This window comes from Rattus norvegicus, chromosome 20 (assembly GCF_036323735.1).
Source record: "Rattus norvegicus strain BN/NHsdMcwi chromosome 20, GRCr8, whole genome shotgun sequence".
Classification (NCBI taxonomy): domain Eukaryota; kingdom Metazoa; phylum Chordata; class Mammalia; order Rodentia; family Muridae; genus Rattus; species Rattus norvegicus.
The window spans coordinates 54,496,061-54,515,541 of NC_086038.1; the positions used below are offsets into that span (position 1 = coordinate 54,496,061).

Here is a 19,481-nt window from a genome sequence, read left to right on the forward strand (position 1 = left end):
AGGAGACCAAGCAAAAGTTCTGTTGTCAAGGTCTCGTTTATTGGGATGAACATTGCAGCTTTTAAGGCTTTCAGGTAGGGGGAGTGACCTTTGTGAAATATGAAGGAGGGGGAGATGAGGGTATAGGCAGTGATAGCTGGAGGCAAAGAAGTCAGGCGATGAGGTCAGGTGGTGGAGACACTGGGTGTTGACTGAGGAGATAACTGGTATCTGCTGAGGGAAGGTATCTGCTGAAGGGAGCTGAGGCATCCCTTGAATGTTATACTCCTGTGCCGTAAATTCATGGGAGAGGCTTTATCCAACAATCTTAAGATTTATGGTAGTCATCTTCGGGGTGAGTCTCTGTGGCCAAACAGCCCAGAGTCACTTTGAACCATGCAGTCAAAAAGCGGCTAGGCCCAAATCCAATATGGCTCCGTGCACTTTTTTTTACTTTTTAAAAGATTTAATACTCATTGATTTATTCCCTTATTTTTCTCTCATACAATAAAATACATCCCCACCACTGTTTCTTCTCCCTCCTCCCAGTTCCTCTCCTATCCTCTTCTCTTCCCTGGACCTACTCCTCCATTTCTTTTTCAGAAAAACAAAACAAAACAAAACAAAAACAAAAACAAAAACAAAAACAAAAACAAAAAAACCTCCCGTGAGTATCCACCAAGCATGGCCTAGAAAGCTATAGTAGGACCACAAACCCTTATATCAAGACTGGATAAGACAACCCAGGAAGAAAAGGGTCATAGGACAGGCTAAAGACTCAGAGATACCTGCAACTCTCCTGTTGGAAGTCCCACAAGAACACCAAGTTACTGAACCATACAGTATATGCAAAGCACCTAGCTCAGACCTATAGAAGGACTGTATTTGTGGTTCAGTATTTCTGTGAACCCTTTTGAGTCCTGTTTTGTTGATTGTGTGGGATGTATTCTCATGGTAACTTCTACCTTTCTTGTTCTATTGAAGGATTAAAAATTAATAATAAGCCGCCTAGCTACCCAAAAAGAAGAGGTAGGGTCTGTGAGAACATGAACTTTTCGCCCCTCCCTTGCTGTACAATGGTTCCCGGAACATTCTTGCATGAAAAGTTTCCTGGAACAGCCACAATGACCCATAGCCTCCGGCCACAATGGTCCAATGGCCCTGAAAATGTCACTACCCCTAATCACAATGTCACAAAGTCCTGGGTGTGTTGCCTAGTGTTACACATGACTAGCATATGACCTAAATGTATGGGCAGTTTGTGGTTTTGGAATTCCCCTCCTCCCTCCCTCTTGATCCCCCTGGTTTATGGTTTTTTCCTTTATAAGCTCTGTGAAAATTCAGGTCGGGGTCGAACTCCTCTACTCCCTGTGTGGCGTATGAGTCTCGACCCCAGCATGCTGGCCTGAGCTCTCATTTCATCTCGCTCACAATAAATCTTCCTCGTGTGATTACAGCAGGTCGGTGTCTGTGTCCTACTGGGTGCGCGTCTTTCCCGAGACTTGAGTGGGGGGCTCCCTTCGGGGGTCTTTCATTTGGGGGCTCGTCCGGGATCTGCGCGACCACCCAGGGGTCCTAGACCCACTTGGAGTTAAGATTCTCTGTTTTATCTCAGCGCTGTGTCTGGGTCTGTGTCTATGTTCTGTCTGGGAATCTGGTGCGATCGCTGTTTCGGTTTTGCGGACGCTCAGTGAGACCGCGCTCCAGGAAGGAGAGCGGGGTGGATAGGGATAGACGTGTCCAGGTACCCACCGTCCGTTCGCCCTGGGAGACGTCCCAGGAGGACAAGGGGGGACCAGGGACGCCTGGTGAACCCCATCTGATAGGTCCAGAGGAGACTTTACTCCTTGACGACCGGTTTGTTAGGCAAGGTCTGCGACCTGCCGATCAGTTTCAGTGCCTCTGGTCGACACGAAGTCGACGTCGGTTTTGTTTTTTTTTTTTTTTTTTTTCTCTTTTGTTTGTGCTCGTGTGTGTGAGTGTGTGTGAATTAAGTCCTGTAGTCTGTGTTTTTCGGTACCGGTTTAAGGTCTTAGTGCACTGTCTGGGCAGATGAAGGATTCCTGCCCTGTGCACGAGAGTCTTAGTGCACTGTCTGGGCAGAAGAAGGTTTCCTGCCCTGTGCATGGGTGGAAGAAGGTTCCCCACCCCGAAATGGCGCCTGTGAGTAGATGAAGGATTCCTACTCCGAATAGTCTTTTTCTTTCTTTTTTTCCTTTTTAGAAAGCTCACTGGGGGACGCCCCAATCGAGCAGGCTCTGGGACGCGTGAGAGACGTTCCTCGAGCCAGCCTTTGTCGGGTCCTGGCTCTGGGACGCGTGAGAGACGTTCCACGAGCCGAATTTTGTTGGGAGGACCCGGCAACGGACAGTCAAAAAGATCTGACTGTGACTTGACTTTGGAGGTTGCGTTCGGCTGCCTATTTAAGTATAGGCACGGACAAGTGTGCTTAGATGTGTTAGTGTCTGTTGTCTGTATTCTGTTTCTGTGTTTGGTATCCCGGAAGCAGCTAAGGTTAAGCTGCAGTTTGGGCCAGGTACTGAAGGTACCAGGCATCTGTGGAAATTGGTTATAGGATGCTTTGTCTTGGTCTTGTTTGTCTGGATTGTTTTCTGTGGTATTGTCCAGTGTCTTTTTGACTTCTTTTCGTGTTTGAATTTGGACTGACGACCGTGTTTAAAATCTTGGACTGACGACTGTGTTTGAAATCATGAAACTGTTTGCTTTGTTCGTTGAAGAGTTTTACTTGGTCCCCTTAATGCTTAGTGAGTAAGAAACTTAATCTTATGGACCCCGCTCTAGTGGCGGTGTGTTGGTTGATAGCCAAAGTTAATTTTTAAAATAGTGTTTTATCTGTGCTTGTGCTCGCAGCACACAGTAGAGGGGAGCGAAATTAGCTGCGGAGCTGCTGCAGCGAGCATGGGGACTTCTCAAGTCTCACCCAATTTTTCTGGCTCTTCAGGAGCTGTTTAAAAGGAAAAGGCTTAAGGTAAAAAGAAACACTATAGAGAGATTTCTTAGTGAATTACTACACCTTGCTTCGCGATCTCTGGGAATCTCATGGTGGACAGCTGAGATAAGCTGGAAAAGGATTTAAATTTTGCTTGGGAGCAAAGAATCTTAAAGGCGGAGTTTCAGCCGGTATGACACTTAGTGCGTAGCTGCCTAAAAGATCAGAAATACTGTTAATAGGCTATAAAAAAGGGACAGGCTGTGTTAGAAATGCTACAGGAAGAATAATCTAAAAAGGCTGAGAGCTAGGTGGGGCTATAAGGAATTTCTGACTTTTGCTCACAGTAGGAGAGAGCTCATTTAGAGAAGTTCTTTAAGGAAGCCTGCCTTATCTGCTGTCTTTATTCCAAGGGAGGAGTCAGTCTCCAGCACTAAATTACTTGGAGGTAGCCAAGGTCAGGATTAATGTTTTCTTTTCCATGGGCCTTTAAACCCAGTGAGACAGTTTGGTAAAGGGCTACTACTGAGGTCCTGATAGCCCCAGGTGAACTGGTTACAATTCTTTTATCAGCCCCCTGGCATCTAGCACCCAGGTTCTAACCATCTCTCCATCCTTTTGTTATTAGTTGTTACTAGAAGCCTAGTGTCATTTGGAGGCTGGTTCTCTTGAGAGGCAAAGCCATGGAGCTGACACTGACAATGGCCTTTTTGTTCCAAGAAAGGCCTCCTGGTTTAGCTGTGTGACTAAATGCTGTTTGCCCTCTTCGGTAGACTCTATTCTCAAGATTCTCTTGTTTTCTCACCATCCCATTTGATATGCTTGTTAGTAACTGTTACAGGTCTTCTTTACCACTGAGGAAAGACGGAATCCTACTAGAGGCCAAAAAAAAAAAAAAGGGTTCCAACACGCATAGAAGGCCCTCACTTCTGCCTGCTCTCTTCAATACGCCTGAAGGTAGGGAGTGCTCCAGGTCTGCCCCCAGGCTCCAAGGGTGGGTCTCCTAGGGGCTGGAAAATGCCCCACCAATCTGGCTAAGATAAAGTTACAGAAACTTGAAGGGTTAAGCTAAGTCGCTGAGAGAGTTATTGTAAGTTGATGCATGGTTCAGGGTCTGTGCAGAAAAGTGGACAGCACCTAATAGCTGTAGAAGAAGATGCAGAGAGACAGAAAAAAAAAGAAAGAAAGAAAGAAAGAAAGAAAGAAAGAAAGAAAGAAAGAGGTAAAGAGTGCAGGAAGCTAGGGAAGAAAAGAGACTAAAAGAAGAGGAAGCTAGAGAGCTAAAGAGAGATAAAAGACAAGAGAGGAACATATACTGGCCACAGTAGTTAGGGAACCTAGGAAGACAGTACCTGGCAACAGAAGAGAATTCCTGGCTAAAGATCAGTGTGCCTAATGCAAAGAAAAAAAAAGACACTGGGTCAGGGACTGCCCCAGAAAGAACAAGAGGGGACACTGGAGAGCCTCTTGGTCCTAGAGTGCTGGCTATGTACAGAGATAGAAGGGAAGTGTGGATGCAGGGACCCAATGCTCTGTGCTCCTATGCCCCCCTCCAGTGGGCCAATATCCAAAGACCTTGGGTACAGGGGCCTACTGGCAACAAACAATACTTATGGACTGCCCGAAGAACAGTGGACCTTGGCGTGGGCCGGGTAACCCACTAGTTCATAGTCATCCCTGACTGCCCCTATCCCTTGCTCATGAGAAAATTGCTCTCCAAAATGGCTTGCGTGGGCTGAAATGGCTGGGTGAGGCCATGTGTATGCATATCTACAGACTGTGTATGTGGAGCTTAAGACCTGTCTCAGTGCACCAGTACCTGATGCTGGGAGATGAATGGCTTAGCGCTGTTCTACTTGGAACATATCACTCCTGCCAGCCGGGCACTAACAATTATCACCCAATCCAGGACTTAAACTGTGATAGAGTGGCTGATGTTTGCCTTTGAATAGAGTGTCCCAAAAGATGGGACCACTGGTCAGCTGCCATGGACTAGATTCTCCACCGGTTGGGGACAATCTGGTCACCTTGCTGCCCAATCCGGACCTGGAGCCACCACAGCACGAGTGTCAAGTACTGGCAAAAGCCCATGGGTGGAGGAAAGACCTCTGCGACTGGCTGATTGACCCCTGCTGAAAGCCGAGGACCTTGTCCACAGACGGGAACAGTTCTCTTCATGAATGAAGGTCAGAGACAAGTGGGTGCTGCCATGGTGGACAATACAATGTCATCTGGGATGGCTGAACCTCTACCCCCCCAGTACATCAGCACTGCAGATGCCTTTACCATCTCTTGGATGCCCTGGTGAAGCCAACAACTGTGAGTACTATTCATTGCTCAGGATATCAGGAGGGAAGAGATTCAGTGACATGGGGCAATAACGAAGCAGATAAAGTGGCTCGAAAAATGGTTATGCAGGAGCCCATCCTGGTTGCAGGCCTGCAAGAGACAGCCACTGGGAACTGGGATCGGACTAAGGGATGGCCTCACTTAGAAAAGGCCCAAATTGCTTAAAAGATAAAGGACAATGGCACACTTGTGGGGAAAGCTATACTTCCCAGAGAACAAAGAAAAGACTCACTTTGCCAAATACAGAAATGGACTCAATTAGGAGATAAAAAGTTTGTCCAAGTAGTTAAGTGTATGTAATAGACTTTAAGATTTTAGCCAGAGAGACAGTAGAAAGTATAAGGTATGTCAATAAGTGAATGCTTAGCAAGCAAACAGGGCAAAGAGACCTAGAGAGTTTGGTGAAAAGTCGAAGTGAACTTCACTGAGATAAAACCAGAAAAATATAATCACAAGTATCTCCTAGTGCTTGTAGATACTTTTTCAGGAATAGATAGAAGCTTTCCTCACCAAACAAGAGACGGCCTCTGCAATCATCAAGAAGATACTGGAAGAAATCTTCCTCCGATTTGGAATGCCCAAGGTAATCTGGTCAGACAACGGCCCTACTTTCGTTGCCAAGGTAAGCCAGGGTGTGGCCAAGTATTTAGAGGTCGATTGGAAATTACATTGTATTTACAGACCTCAAAGTTCAGGACAGGTAGGGTAAATAAATGGAACTCTAAAAGAGACCCTGACCAAATTAACCATGGAGACTGGCACAGACTGGGTGACACTCCTTCCCTCTTGCTCTCTTCAGAGCAAGAAATACCCCTTCCAGATTCAGCCTTACCCCCTTTGCGATCTTATATGGGGCCTCAGCCCCCCTGACTGTATTAGATGATGTTACTGAACCAACATGTCATAGTGCCATAGTAATAATGATTTGTGTGCCAGGCTAAAAGACCTACAGGTGATACAGAAAGAAATCTGCTCACAGCTGACAGCAGCCTATGCCCCGGAGACCCCTGAGACATCCCATCAGTTCCAGGTTGCAGCTACACTGAGTCCAGACACTCGAGCCTCGCTGGAAAGGACCGTACCTGGTGCTGCTGACCACCCTGACAGCTGTCAATTCTCAGCCCTCACCAGCCGTGTACTAGCTGTTGGGGCTGAGAGCTGGGACCTAGAGGGAAATTCAGTCATGTTTGTCCTGGGTTCTATCAAGATAGGTGTGGGATAGGCTTGATTTCCATTACAAATGATGTAACATTGCATATGTTAGTACTCTTAACACTTCTTGGGACTGTGCCTCAGGGATCACAGTCCGTATAAGCTTAGAAGTTCTAAAAGCTAGTCATGACCTTGGTGGATAGGCTTGGATAGTGTCCAGGTTAGAATCCTCATGTTAAGACTACAATACCAAGCTGTTATGCTAGATGAAGCTGAGTTCTCCATGAAGTTCTAGGATTAGAACTATTAACAAAAAAAGAAGAAGTGGGGAATGAAGGATTAAAAATTAATAATAAGCCGCCTAGCTACCCAAAAAGAAGAGGTAGGGTCTGTGAGAACATGAACTTTTCGCCCCTCCCTTGCTGTACAATGGTTCCCGGAACATTCTTGCATGAAAAGTTTCCTGGAACAGCCACAATGACCCATAGCCTCCGGCCACAATGGTCCAATGGCCCTGAAAATGTCACTACCCCTAATCACAATGTCACAAAGTCCTGGGTGTGTTGCCTAGTGTTACACATGACTAGCATATGACCTAAATGTATGGGCAGTTTGTGGTTTTGGAATTCCCCTCCTCCCTCCCTCTTGATCCCCCTGGTTTGTGGTTTTTTCCTTTATAAGCTCTGTGAAAATTCAGGTCGGGGTCGAACTCCTCTACTCCCTGTGTGGCGTATGAGTCTCGACCCCAGCATGCTGGCCTGAGCTCTCGTTTCATCTCGCTCACAATAAATCTTCCTCGTGTGATTACAGCAGGTCGGTGTCTGTGTCCTACTGGGTGCGCGTCTTTCCCGAGACTTGAGTGGGGGGCTCCCTTCGGGGGTCTTTCACTATGTCTTGTATCTTACCTTCTGTGTTTTTGCCTCTATCTACTTTGGATCCTGAGTAGTTTCAATCACGTCTTTCCTCACTCTTTGTTTTTTATGTTTGGATTATTCCACAAAGAACAATTTTTCAAAGACCTGTCATGGACTACTATATTTCAATTTTTATTTTTATATGACTGAACTCTTCATTGCATGCTTATGCCCCTATTTATTTATGCATTTATTAGTGGATAAATGTTTTCCACAATGAGTACTATAAATATTATCACTATAAATCTTGGTATGAACAATATCTGAGAATCAGAATCAGAATCTGCTTGATTCTCTAGTGTATTCGTGTTTCCAGAAAAGAATGGAAAGTTTATGTTATATGATGTTTTTATTTTTAATTTTAAAAATAAACTTTCTATAATTTTTCTTACTGATTAAACCAACTTGCACTCTTGCTTTGGATATGCAAAGCTTCCCAGTTCCCTATAGCTTCCCAACAATTTTATCTTTATCATAGGCACTCTAATTGGTGTGAAGCGATAGGTGATAGCTTGTTTATATTTACATTTTTCTGATGTTTATAGATATTGCTGTTGTTTTTATATACCTGCTAGCCATTTGAATACCTCCTTTTGAGAAAGATCCATTAAAATACATTAAAATCCTTTCTCTATTTTTAAAGTTGACATTTTCTTGATTTTGAGTTGTTTTAGTTATTGATAGATCTGCCTTACCAGATGCCTGGGTAGAAACTCATGTGCCTTCCCCCATCCATGTTGAAATCTTGATTTCATGAGTATGGCTGCTATGCTACATCCAGAAGACAGCATTCCCCAGCATTCCTCTCCATCCTTTAGGTCTCACAATCTTTTCATACTCCAGCCTTCAACACTTTTTGGGTCTTGTGCTGGGAAGTAACATGGAAATCTTATTTAGTGATGAACACCCAGTCACTTATTAGCATTGTGAGTAATTATGAACCTCTACATTAACAACTGAGCAATTCAGAAAGATTTCTCAGACCAAATTTGAATTTTACTCAAATGTATAAACACAATGTTTAGAAGGCAGTTTAATAGCATAATTATTTAGCATAATAATGATGCTAGATCCTATGTCTGTGAAAGTCTTGGGCTGTTGACCAAGCTTACGGTTCCTGGCATCGACTCCATTCTGTGAAGTTGGCTTCATATTCAATCAGAAAGCAGTTAGTTGCCTCACTGCAGTCATGGTATTATTGTTCCATTGGGTACATCTTGCCTGGCAAGATTTTTTAGGTGGCAGGGTCAGTGACCGGTAAAACCACTGATGTCTTTTTTTCCCTTTCTTCTTCCAGAGGCCTGCATAGCAACTTTCTTTACCAGGAAAGCTGGCCAGAATAGAGGAAACTTCCGTGCTTGGTTTCAGACTGATCTTAAGAAAAGAACCTAGTCTGGGAAAACAAACAAAAAACAAACAAACAACCCCTCAACCAAAACAACAACAACAAGAACCCCTTGATTGATTAATTGTCTAGATCAGATTGTTTAGTCTTTGGACATGTCTTGGAGAATTAACTTGATTACTAATTGATATAGAAAGACTCAGCACATTGTGGGTAGAATATTTCCCTAAGGAAAGGATCCTGATCATTACAGAACAAAAGAAAGCTATATAGCCAAAGGCACTGTACACTTTTAAAAGTATTTATTAGCCATTTGTATTTCTTATTTTCAGAACTACATGTTCACTTCCCATTTTTATCTAGTTCTTTGTTTACTTTGTTACTGTGAATCATATGACTTGAGCCTAGAACCCTGACTAGGAGCAACAAGAGAATAGAGAAAGAACAGACACACAGACCCAAGCAGAAAGCTGAGGTTAGGAGGGATGTGTGTCCTATGATGGAGTGGCACTGTCACAACAATCTAGAACATCAATCTTTATATTAGATACAGCACAGGGGAGGAGAGTTGGACAGCTAGTCTAAGTAGCAGATGACATGTCTGTAGGTGATCAGTCTGAGGATGTAAACATTTGTGTAGGGGAAACTGCAGTTGCTAGCTTTTGTTTACAGTGGTCAGTCATTCGAAAATATTTGTATTTAGACCTGATAAAAGCTTTGCCCTTCCAAGCCTGACCCATGTGGGAAAACCTTTGTCAGTTTCCCATAGGACTGAGCTCAGCCTCAGTCCTTGATATGCCTTTGCTCATGTCAACAATATAGGTTGCGGTGATTTGAATATTCTTGGCCTAGGGCGTGACACTATTAGGAGGTGTGGCCTTGTTGAAGTAGGTATGATCTTGTAGGAGAAAGTGTATCATTGTAGGGGTGGGCTTTGAGAACCTCCTCCTACCTGCCTGGGAAACAGTCTGCTCCTGGCTTCCTTTGGAAGCAGATGTAAAACTCTCAGCTCCTCCCTCACCAAGTCTGCCTGAACATGCTTTGTTTCCTGCTGTGATGATAAGGGACTGAACCTCTGAAAGTGGAAGCCAGTGCAATTAAATGCCCTTTATAAGAGCTGCATTGGTTATGGTATCTCTTCCAGCAGTGGAAACCCTAACAAAGACACATGCTCACTCAAGACTCCCTCAAGGCTTTTGTAGCTGCATTTCTGCTACATACGTGTGGGGGCCTCGGTTCAGCCTGTGTATGCCCTTCAGGACCTTCAATCCTCTCTCCAACTCTTTCCTAAGAGTCTCCAACCTCCATACACAATACTGACCCCCATTCCTTTCCAAATCCCCTCTCTTACACAGGTCCATTCCTCCCTCGGCCTCCTTTGATTTTATTCACTCATCTAAATAAGATCTGCTTGGACCTTCCTTTTCTTTAATTTCTTAGGTACATTATGGGTATCTTATACTTTACAGCTAATATCCACTTACAAGTGAGTACAACCCACACCTGACCTTTTGGATCTAGGTTACCTCACTCAGGATGATATTTTTTAGTTCCATCCGTTTGCCTGTAAAACTCATGATGTCCTTGTTCTTAATAGCCAAATAGTTTTTTATTCCATTGTGTAAATGAACCACATTCTTTGGTCAAGGGAACATCTTGGTTGCTTCCAGTTTCTGGCAGTTAGGAATGAAGCTGCTACAAACATAGTAGAGCATGTGTCCTTGTGGTATGGTGGAGCATCTTTTGGGTAAAAGCCCAGGAGTGGTATAACTGAGTCTTAAAGTAGAACTATTTCACATTTTCTGAGAAAACGCCAGATTGCTTTGCAGAATGGTTGTATAAGTTTGCAATTCCGCCAGCATTGGAGGAGTGTTCCTCTTTCTCCATACCCTCACCAGCATGTTCTTTCACATCAGTTACTGATCTAAGCCATTCTGTTTGGTGTGAGAGGTGGAATCTCAGGGTCATTTTGATTTGTAGTTTCCTAAAGATTAAGGACATTTTACATATCCTTAAGTGATTCTCAGCCATTTGAGAGTCCTCTGTTGAGAATTCTCTAACTCTGTACCACAATTTTAAGTTAGGTTATTTGGTTTATTGAAGACTAACTTCTTGAGTTCTTTATATATTTTGGATATTAGCCATCTGTTGGATGTAGAGTTAGAGAAGATCTTTCCCAAATGTATAGGCTGCCACTTTACCCTACAATAGTCTTCTTTGTCTTATAGAAGCTTTTAATTTCATGAATTACAATTTATCAATTGTTGATCTTAGAGCCTGAGTCCTTGGTGTTCTCTTCAGGAAATTTTCTTCTGTACTGATACAATCAAGCCTATTTTCCACTTTTGCTTTTATAATATTTAATATATCCAGTTGTATGTTGAAGTCTGATCCATTTGGACACAGTGATAAATATGGATCTATTTTCATTTTTCTACATACAGACATCCAGTAAGACCAGCATCATTTGTCGAAGATGCTTGTTTTTTGTTTTTGTTTTTGTTTCTTTCCATAGTATGGTTTTGGATTCTGTGTCATTGGGTCTTTAATTCAAATCAATTGATCAGCCTGTTTGTTTCTATACCAATACAAAAGAGTTTTTTTTAATGTTTTTTTCATCTTTATTAAATTGGGTATTTCTTATTTACTTTTCAAATGTTATTTGCTTTCCCTGTTTCCAGGCCAACATCCCCCTAACCACTCCCCCTCCTCTTCGATATGGGCTTCCCCTCCCCATCCTCCCTCCATTACCACCCTCCTCCCAAGAATCCCTTTCGCTGGGGGTCCAGCCTTGGTAGGACCAAGGGCTTCCCCTTCCACTGGTGCCCTTACTAGGCTATTCATTGCTACCTATGCAGTTGGAGCCCAGGGTCAGTCCATGTATAGTCTTTGGGTAGTGGCTTAGTCCCTGGAAGCACTGGTTACTTGGCATTGTTGTTCATATGGGGTCTCAAGCCCCTTCAAGCTCTTTCAGTCCTTTCTCTGACTTTCTACAGGGGTCACATTCTCAGTTCAGTGGTTTGCTGCTGGCATTCGCCTATGTATTTGCCATATTCTGGCTGTGTCTCTCAGGAGAGATCTACATCCAGTTTCTGTCAGCCTGCACTTCTTTGCTTCATCCATCTTATCTAGTTTGGTGGCTGTACATGTATGGGCCACATGTGGGGCAGGCTCTGAATGGGAATTCCTTCAGTCTCTGTTCTAAACTTTGCCTCCCTATCCTCCCAAGGGTACGCTTGTTCCCATTTTAAAGAAGAAGTGAAGCATTCGCATTTTGATCATCCTTCTTGAGTTTCATGTGGTCTGTGCATGTAGGGTAATTTGAGCATTTGGGCTAATATCTACTTATCAATGAGTGAGTACCATGTGTGTTGTTCTGTGATTGGGTTATCTCACTCAGGATGATATTTTCCAGTTCCAACCATTTGCCTATGAATTTCATAAAGTCATTGTTTTTGATAGCTGAGTAGTATTCCATTGTGTAGATGTACCACATTTTCTGTATCCATTCCTCTGTTGAAGGGCATCTGGGTTCTTTCCAGCTTCTAGCTATTTTAAATAAGGCTGCTATGAACATAGTGGAGCATGTGTATTTGTTATTTGTTGGGGCATCTTTTGGGTATATGCCCAAGAGAAGTATAGCTGGGTCCTCAGGTAGTGCAATGTCCAATTTTCTGATGATCCTCCAGACTGATTTCCAGAATGGATTGGAATTTTGATAGGGATTGCATTGAATCTGTAGATCGCTTTTGGTAAAATGGCCATTTTTACTATATTAATCCTGCCAATCCATGAGCATGGGAGATCTTTCCATCTTCTGAGGTCTTCTTCAATTTCTTTCTTCAGAGACTTGAAGTTCTTATCATACAGATCTTTCATTTGCTTGGTTAAAGTCACACCGAGGTATTTTATATTATTTGGGACTATTATGAAGGGTGTCATTTCCCTAATTTCTTTCCTGGCTTGTTTCTCTTTTGTGTAGAGGAAGGCTACTGATTGATTTGAGTTATTTTTATAAACAGCCACTTTGCTGAAGGTGTTTATCAGCTTTAGTAGTTCTCTGGTGGAACTTTTGGAATCACTTAAATATACTATCATATCATCTGCAAATAGTGATATTTTGACTTCTTCCTTTCCAATCTGTATTCCTTTGAACTCCTTTTGTTGTCTGATTGCTCTGGCTAGGACTTAGAGAACTATATTCAGTAAGTAGGGAGAGAGTGGGCAGCCTTGTATAGTCCCTGAATTTAGTGGGATTGCTTCAAGTTTCTCTCCATTTAGTTTAATGTTAGCAACTGGTTTGCTGTATATGGCTTTTACTATGTTTAGGTATGGGCCATTGAATTCCTGTTCTTTCCAGGACTTTTATCATGAAGGGGTGTTGAATTTTGTCAAATGCTTTCTTAGCATCTAATGAAACGATCATATGGTTTTTATCTTTCAGTTTGTTTATATAGTGGATTACGTTGATGGTTTTCCATATGTTAAACCATCCTTGCATATCTGGAATGAAGCCTACTTGATCATGATGGATGATTGTTTTGATGTATTCTTGGATTCAGTTTGCAACAATTTTATTGAGTATTTTTGCATCGGTATTCATAAGGGAAATTGGTCTGAAGTTCTCTCTTCGTTCGGTCTTTGTGTGGTTTAGGTATAAGAGTAATTGTGGCTTCAAAGAAGGAATTTGGTAGCGCTCTTTCTGTTTCAATTTTGTGGAATAGTTTGTATAGTATTGGTATGAGGTCTTCTATGAAGGTCTGATAGAATTCTGCACTGAACCCATCTGGACCTGAGCTCTTTTTGGTTGGGATACTTTTAATGACTGCTTCTATTTCTTTAGGAGTTATGGGGATGTTTAAATGGTTTATCTGTTCCTGATTTAACTTCGGTACCTGGTATCTGTCTAGGAAATTGTCCATTTCCTGCAGATTTTCAAGTTTTGTTGAATATAGGCTTTTGTAGTAGGATCTGATGATTTTTTTGAATTTCCTCTGATTCAGTAGTTATGTCTCCCTTTTCATTTCTGACTTTGTTAATTTGGACACACTCTCTGTGTCCTCTCGTTAGTCTGGCTAAGGGTTTATCTACCTTGTTGATTTTCTCAAAGAACCAGCTTTTGGTTCTGTTGACTCTTTGTATAGTCCTTTTTGTTTCTACTTGGTTGATTTCAGCTCTGAGTTTGATTATTTCCTGCTTTCTACTTCTCCTGGGTGTATTTGCTTCTTTTTGTTCTAGAGATTTTAGAAGTGCTGTCAAGGTGCTGATATATGCTCTCTCCTGTTTCTTTCTGCAGGCACTCAGAACTCAGAAAGCTTGCACAGCTTTCATTGTGTCCCCTAAGTTTGGGTATGTTGTATCTTCATTTTCATTAAATTCTAAGAAGTCTTTAATTTCTTTCTTTATTTTTTCCTTGACCAGGTTATCATTGAGTAGAGCACTGCTTGACTTCCATGTATTTCCTTTAGGGATTTACTTATTTTGTTTCCTATTTAAAGGCTAATACTTATTTGATTGCAATTTATTCATATTTTCTTTAAATACCTCTATCATCTTTGTGAGACTAAGAATTAAGGTCACAGATTTGCTCTTCAAGTGTGATAGTATATCCAGGGCTTGCTGTAGTAGGAGAGTTGGGTTCTGATGGTGCCATATTGCACTGGGTTATGTTGATTATGTTCTTGAGCGTGCCTTTTATCATCTGTTTTTTTTCTGTTATTGGTTAGCATGGAAGTCATTGGGATTAAGCCTATGGGACCAGTTGTTCTAGATAACTACAGGCCTCCAACCAGGCAGACAGAGCTGTGGGCTGGGGTGTCTTCTGGCTTTCCCATACTTCTGGCCTCCTCTCCAGTGTTTTCTGAGCTTTGATGTTGTTGTATGAATGTCTTGTTTAAGCGTAAATCCACAACCATCACTTATTTATCATCTTGGAAACATCCATTTTCATTGCTGTACATTATAAGTAAAAGCTTCTCTGTTTAAGTTTAGGATTGGTTTTTGCACATAGGGTAAAAAGCCGAATTTTTGGGAGCAGATCGATGTTTTGTTGTAACAGTAACTTTTATTCACCTGATGTAATTGTTGTCTGCTGAGTAAGCTCACACTTTCCTACTTCTTTCTGACCTCTAGCTGTCTGGTTTAATTCAGCTGTTCTGGCTGAAACTCTTCTCTCAGCTGATTGATTCAATATGGCTTTTCTCAGCTTCTCACTGATTTGCTCTGGCTCACCTCAAAATAAATCTGGCAACTTGTTCTAATTTTTTGGCTCCTTCTTATTCTCTGGCTTCAACTGCCTCTGAGGCCCTACACTGAACTGCATGTACTCACAAATGAACCAAGTTCACAGCATTGCATTCACTGGAGTGATTCCTAACTGATTGCAAACTGACTGAACAGAATTCATCTCCACTCAACTGAACTGACTGAATTCTCATTCTCTCTCTCTCTCTCTCTCTCTCTCTCTCTCTCTCTCTCTCTCTCTCTCTCTCTCCCCTCTCTCTCCCTCCCTCCCTCCCTTCCTCCTTCCCTCCCTTCCTCCTTCTCTCCCTCCTGCCCCTTTCTCCCCTATGCTGCTCCTGAATAATGTTTCTCCCAAAAGTTGTGTGTATATAAGACATCATTGTTTGATATTAAAGGTGTATACTAAAAGATTACAGCCAGAGGGATTAAGTGTGTGTATAGGGTATATTTCCATTCTAGTGGGTCACTCAGACTAAGAACATCTTTGAACATGTTCAGAGCATCTGGGTTTGTGGATTTAAAGGATTGAAGAGCTGTGAAATTCCATTTTCTAGACTCAATAGAAATAATAATAATAATAAAATAATAATAGAAGCATTAACTCATAACAGCAATGGTTACCTGCATTTGGACAACACAAAATTGGCCCTATTAACAGAAAATCATTAACACATTGATTATGGGAAAGTGTAATCACTGTTTTTAATTGTATACCCACTCCTGAGATCCAAAGTTCCACTGAATAGCTCCACACCCAGGATCACACAGATAGACATAGTTAAGCTCAATGTGTCACAGAACAAAATAAATAGAATTAAATGAGCACGAGATACATGTAGTAGAATACGTGGGCAGTGGTGTTAGAGAGTTGAGGCTGAGATTGGTTATAGTATGCATTTTATCCATGTAACTAAAATAAACCAGCATAATAAATTAAAAAGATGGAGCCAGCTGATAACCATCATTCATCTCACTTTGCTTCCAAATCACCCAATTGTAAGAAAGATCCTGCTGCTACAGCTGTGAACTGCCAGGCCTTTTCATGCTGGACCATGAACCCAAACAAATCCTTTCTCCATTTAGGTGTCATGTATTTGCTCAGAAAAGTAGGAATATTAACTAATACAATGATCATGCTCTAATTTTCCTTTCAATTCTAATTTGCCTTATGTCTTCCTCTATGAATTGTGTTTATAATTGTGTGTAAAGTGAGTAATAGTGGTAAAAGTGGTCAGCCTTCAAATTTTTTAAAAGTCTTTCTTGAGAAGTAAATTTTCAGATTTCACCACTTTCATGTTACTTGAAAGATTCGTATAATTATTCTTTATCATACTGAAGTATAGTCCTGGACTTATAATTTTCTGAGAGTATCGTGATTTTGTCAAATCCATCATCTGTGATTATTTCTCCACTTTATTTCTGAAATAAGATAAATTACATTGACTTGCAGATATTAAACCATCCTAGCATTTCAGATATAAATATTACATGGTCTTATCAAATAATGCATTTTGCATGCATAGTCAGTCATTTGGTATTAGTTTGTAATCTTTTATCATGGCATCTTCCTTTGAATTGGCATTAAAAGAATAATTTATCCTAAGACTTATCAGTTTTACTCAACTCTTTAAAGATTTAATGTTTCATTTCATTTCATTAGATATTCTCTATTGCTTTTAAATTTTGATTGATTTCTGCTCTGTGCTCTGTTTTTATATTGTTTTCCCTCTGCCATATTTTCTTTTTTTTTTATTTATTAACTTGAGTATTTCTTATATACATTTCGAGTGTTATTCCCTTTCCCGGTTTCCGGGCAAACATCCCCCTCCCCCTCCCCTTCCTTATGGGTGTTCCCCTCCCAACCCTCCCCCCATTGCCGCCCTCCCCCCATAGACTAGTTCACTGGGGGTTCAGTCTTAGCAGGACCCAGGGCTTCCCCTTCCACTGGTGCTCTTACTAGGATATTCATTGCTACCTATGGGGTCAGAGTCCAGGGTCAGTCCATGTATAGTCTTTAGGTAGTTCTGCCATATTTTCTTAAGTAATCTTTTACTAATCTTTATAGTATGAAATTACATATATATATTATTTTTTCTTTTGATTGTAGATATTTACAAACATCAATTATTTCTGGGTGCTTCTCTGCTAAATGCCATATGTAATTTCCCTCTTTTTCTAAATTTACAGTAACTTTTTTTGTATTTATAATTTCATGACATAAAACCATAATAAAACCACGAGTCTAAAATTTGTGAAATTTCCTGTATCTAAACCAACAGGTGAATATGGCAAGTTATTTTACATTTATTTAAACATATTTTTGTACTAGAAATGAATGAATAGGCTTGTCATCTCTCAAAGACTCAGTTCTTAGTGCCACAAAGAATTCCGAAGACCTGTCTGCCTTTTGCCTGAGAACACTGTTACACAGAGAATACTGATTTTAAATAAAATTAAAACTCATTGCTTCTCCTTGTAGCTCTTGACCTTGGAAAAAAAGTGCAAAAGCATAGACAAAAGTCAGGCTTACAATTTTATCTTTCCAACATAAGAAGGTACACAAAGAATATTGCACCATATTTTTTAAGACAGGAACTAGTTTTAACTGTTGGTGTCAGTATAAGGTTTCTGAAATTAAGGTTTTTGAATTGTGTATTTTGAGTGCTCTTTCATAGTCTATTTGAGTTACTTTTTAAATTTGGTATAGAGGCCTAGGTGCATTCCTAGGCCTAGGTGCATATAACCAGGAATATAGCACATTTGCTAAATTATTTGTTTTTACTGTTGAATGGTAATGATATATTTATCTAAAAATCAATAGATTTTACTCTACAATGGCATCTCTCCTTTCCGTCCTATGTCCTACTTCTCTCTCAGTCTACTGTACCCACATGCCTTGATTATTTTTGCTTTACTGCAGACTTTTGCTTGGGACATGTGAAATTTTTTACTCAGTTCTTTTTGGATTTTTTTTTATTTTATTTTATTATTTTGTCCACTGTGGGCCCTTGAATTTTTATCCAAATTTGTAGGATTATCTTTGGCTCATCTGTTTTTATGAAAAGACAGTTAGAATTTTGGTGAGGTTTACTTGAATGTGTAGACAATTCGATGTAGTATGTGGGATAAATCAATTTGGGAAATGCTGCATAAAATATTTCAATGTCATGAACCTGTTGATAACTTTTACATTTTCTTTTCAATGAAAATTTTATTTTCATAATATTTTTTGTTTTCGGTACAGAAGGATTGTGCTTCATTGGTTCAATTTATTTCAATGTATTTCACTCTTGTTTTTTTTTTTTTTTTTGATGGTTTTGGAGATTAAATTGTTTTGTAAATTCTATTTTCAAATTGCTTGTAATTACTATATAGAAATGCAAGTGCTCTTGTGTATCAAGGACCTTCCCTTAATGAATAAAGGCTTCAGGGGACCAATCACTGGGCGAGGAGTAGGCGGGGCTTCCAGGTTGGAGGTGGGAAGAGAAAAGGAGAAAAGAGATTACAAGATTACAGAGAGGGAAGGAAGATGGAGGCAGAGAAAGATGACCCAGGTTCATGTGACTTTAAATAGCCACAGGTAACTATGAATATCTTATAAGGCATGAATAATAATAGGACAATTTATCATATCTAGGTGGGCAGTTTATATCAATATCGATTGGCTCTGAGTTTATTGTATGGTGTTTTGTGGGGTGAGAATTTACTAATATAAATCTGATTGATAACTTACAAGCCTCTAGAGTTTTGATTTTACTGGGCTACAGGAGTTGTGTGTACTGTAAATGATATTCTAAGTACATCTTACAAATCTTTATTTTAACTTTCACTCAGTTTAACACACTGATTTTTTTTATTCCTCAATTTATGGGCTGTTTAGAAATGTGTTATTTCAGTATAAATATTTGGGGCTTTTCTACATATTCCTCTGTTATAGATTTCTCATTATGTTCCATGGTGCCAGAAAGCCAACTTTGTAGACTTTGATTCTTTTAACGACTTTGCTTCTTTTAGAACTATAAAGGATTGTTCCTGTTCTAGAAAGTCCATCTTACTAAATATTCTCTGAACATTTGAAATGAGATCCATTTGGCTATAGAGTGGCATGTTTTATATTGTTCTTCCAGACTTCTGTGTCCATACTGATTTTCATATGATTGCAGGAGTACTAATGGTCAAACACAGTTAAGGAGGAAGATTCCTTGATTTTGTTATGTGAGCTTCTGTTTTATGTTATATCAAAGCCCAGTTATTGGGGTCATAAACATTTAAGATTATAACTTCTCCATGACAAATTTAAATATTTACCATGATGAAGTGGCCCTCTATCTATATACTATTCTTGGGTATTGAATCAGATATAACTGTTACCAATGCTTTAGATCAGTGAGTATGCAGCATTTGTACTTAAGTTGCTGGTATATTTACATATTTGTATGTTTCTTGTAAAAGAGCATAAAGGTGTGCTTTATAATTTTTAGTTTGAGAAGGTGTAACTTTAAATTAGATTGATTAGACAATATGTGAAAAAGTTATTTGAGCTTATGAG

At 40.5% G+C, this 19,481-nt stretch overlaps 1 long non-coding RNA gene across 1 annotated transcript; it reads left to right on the top strand.

Moving 5' to 3' along the window:
• Window positions 1-964: 964 nt before the first annotated feature.
• Window positions 965-7,241, top strand: LOC134483836 (uncharacterized). Its single transcript, XR_010060927.1, has 2 exons — window positions 965-5,115; window positions 5,190-7,241. It is a non-coding gene; the product is annotated as an uncharacterized LOC134483836 (long non-coding RNA).
• The last annotated feature ends 12,240 nt before the right edge of the window (window positions 7,242-19,481 follow it).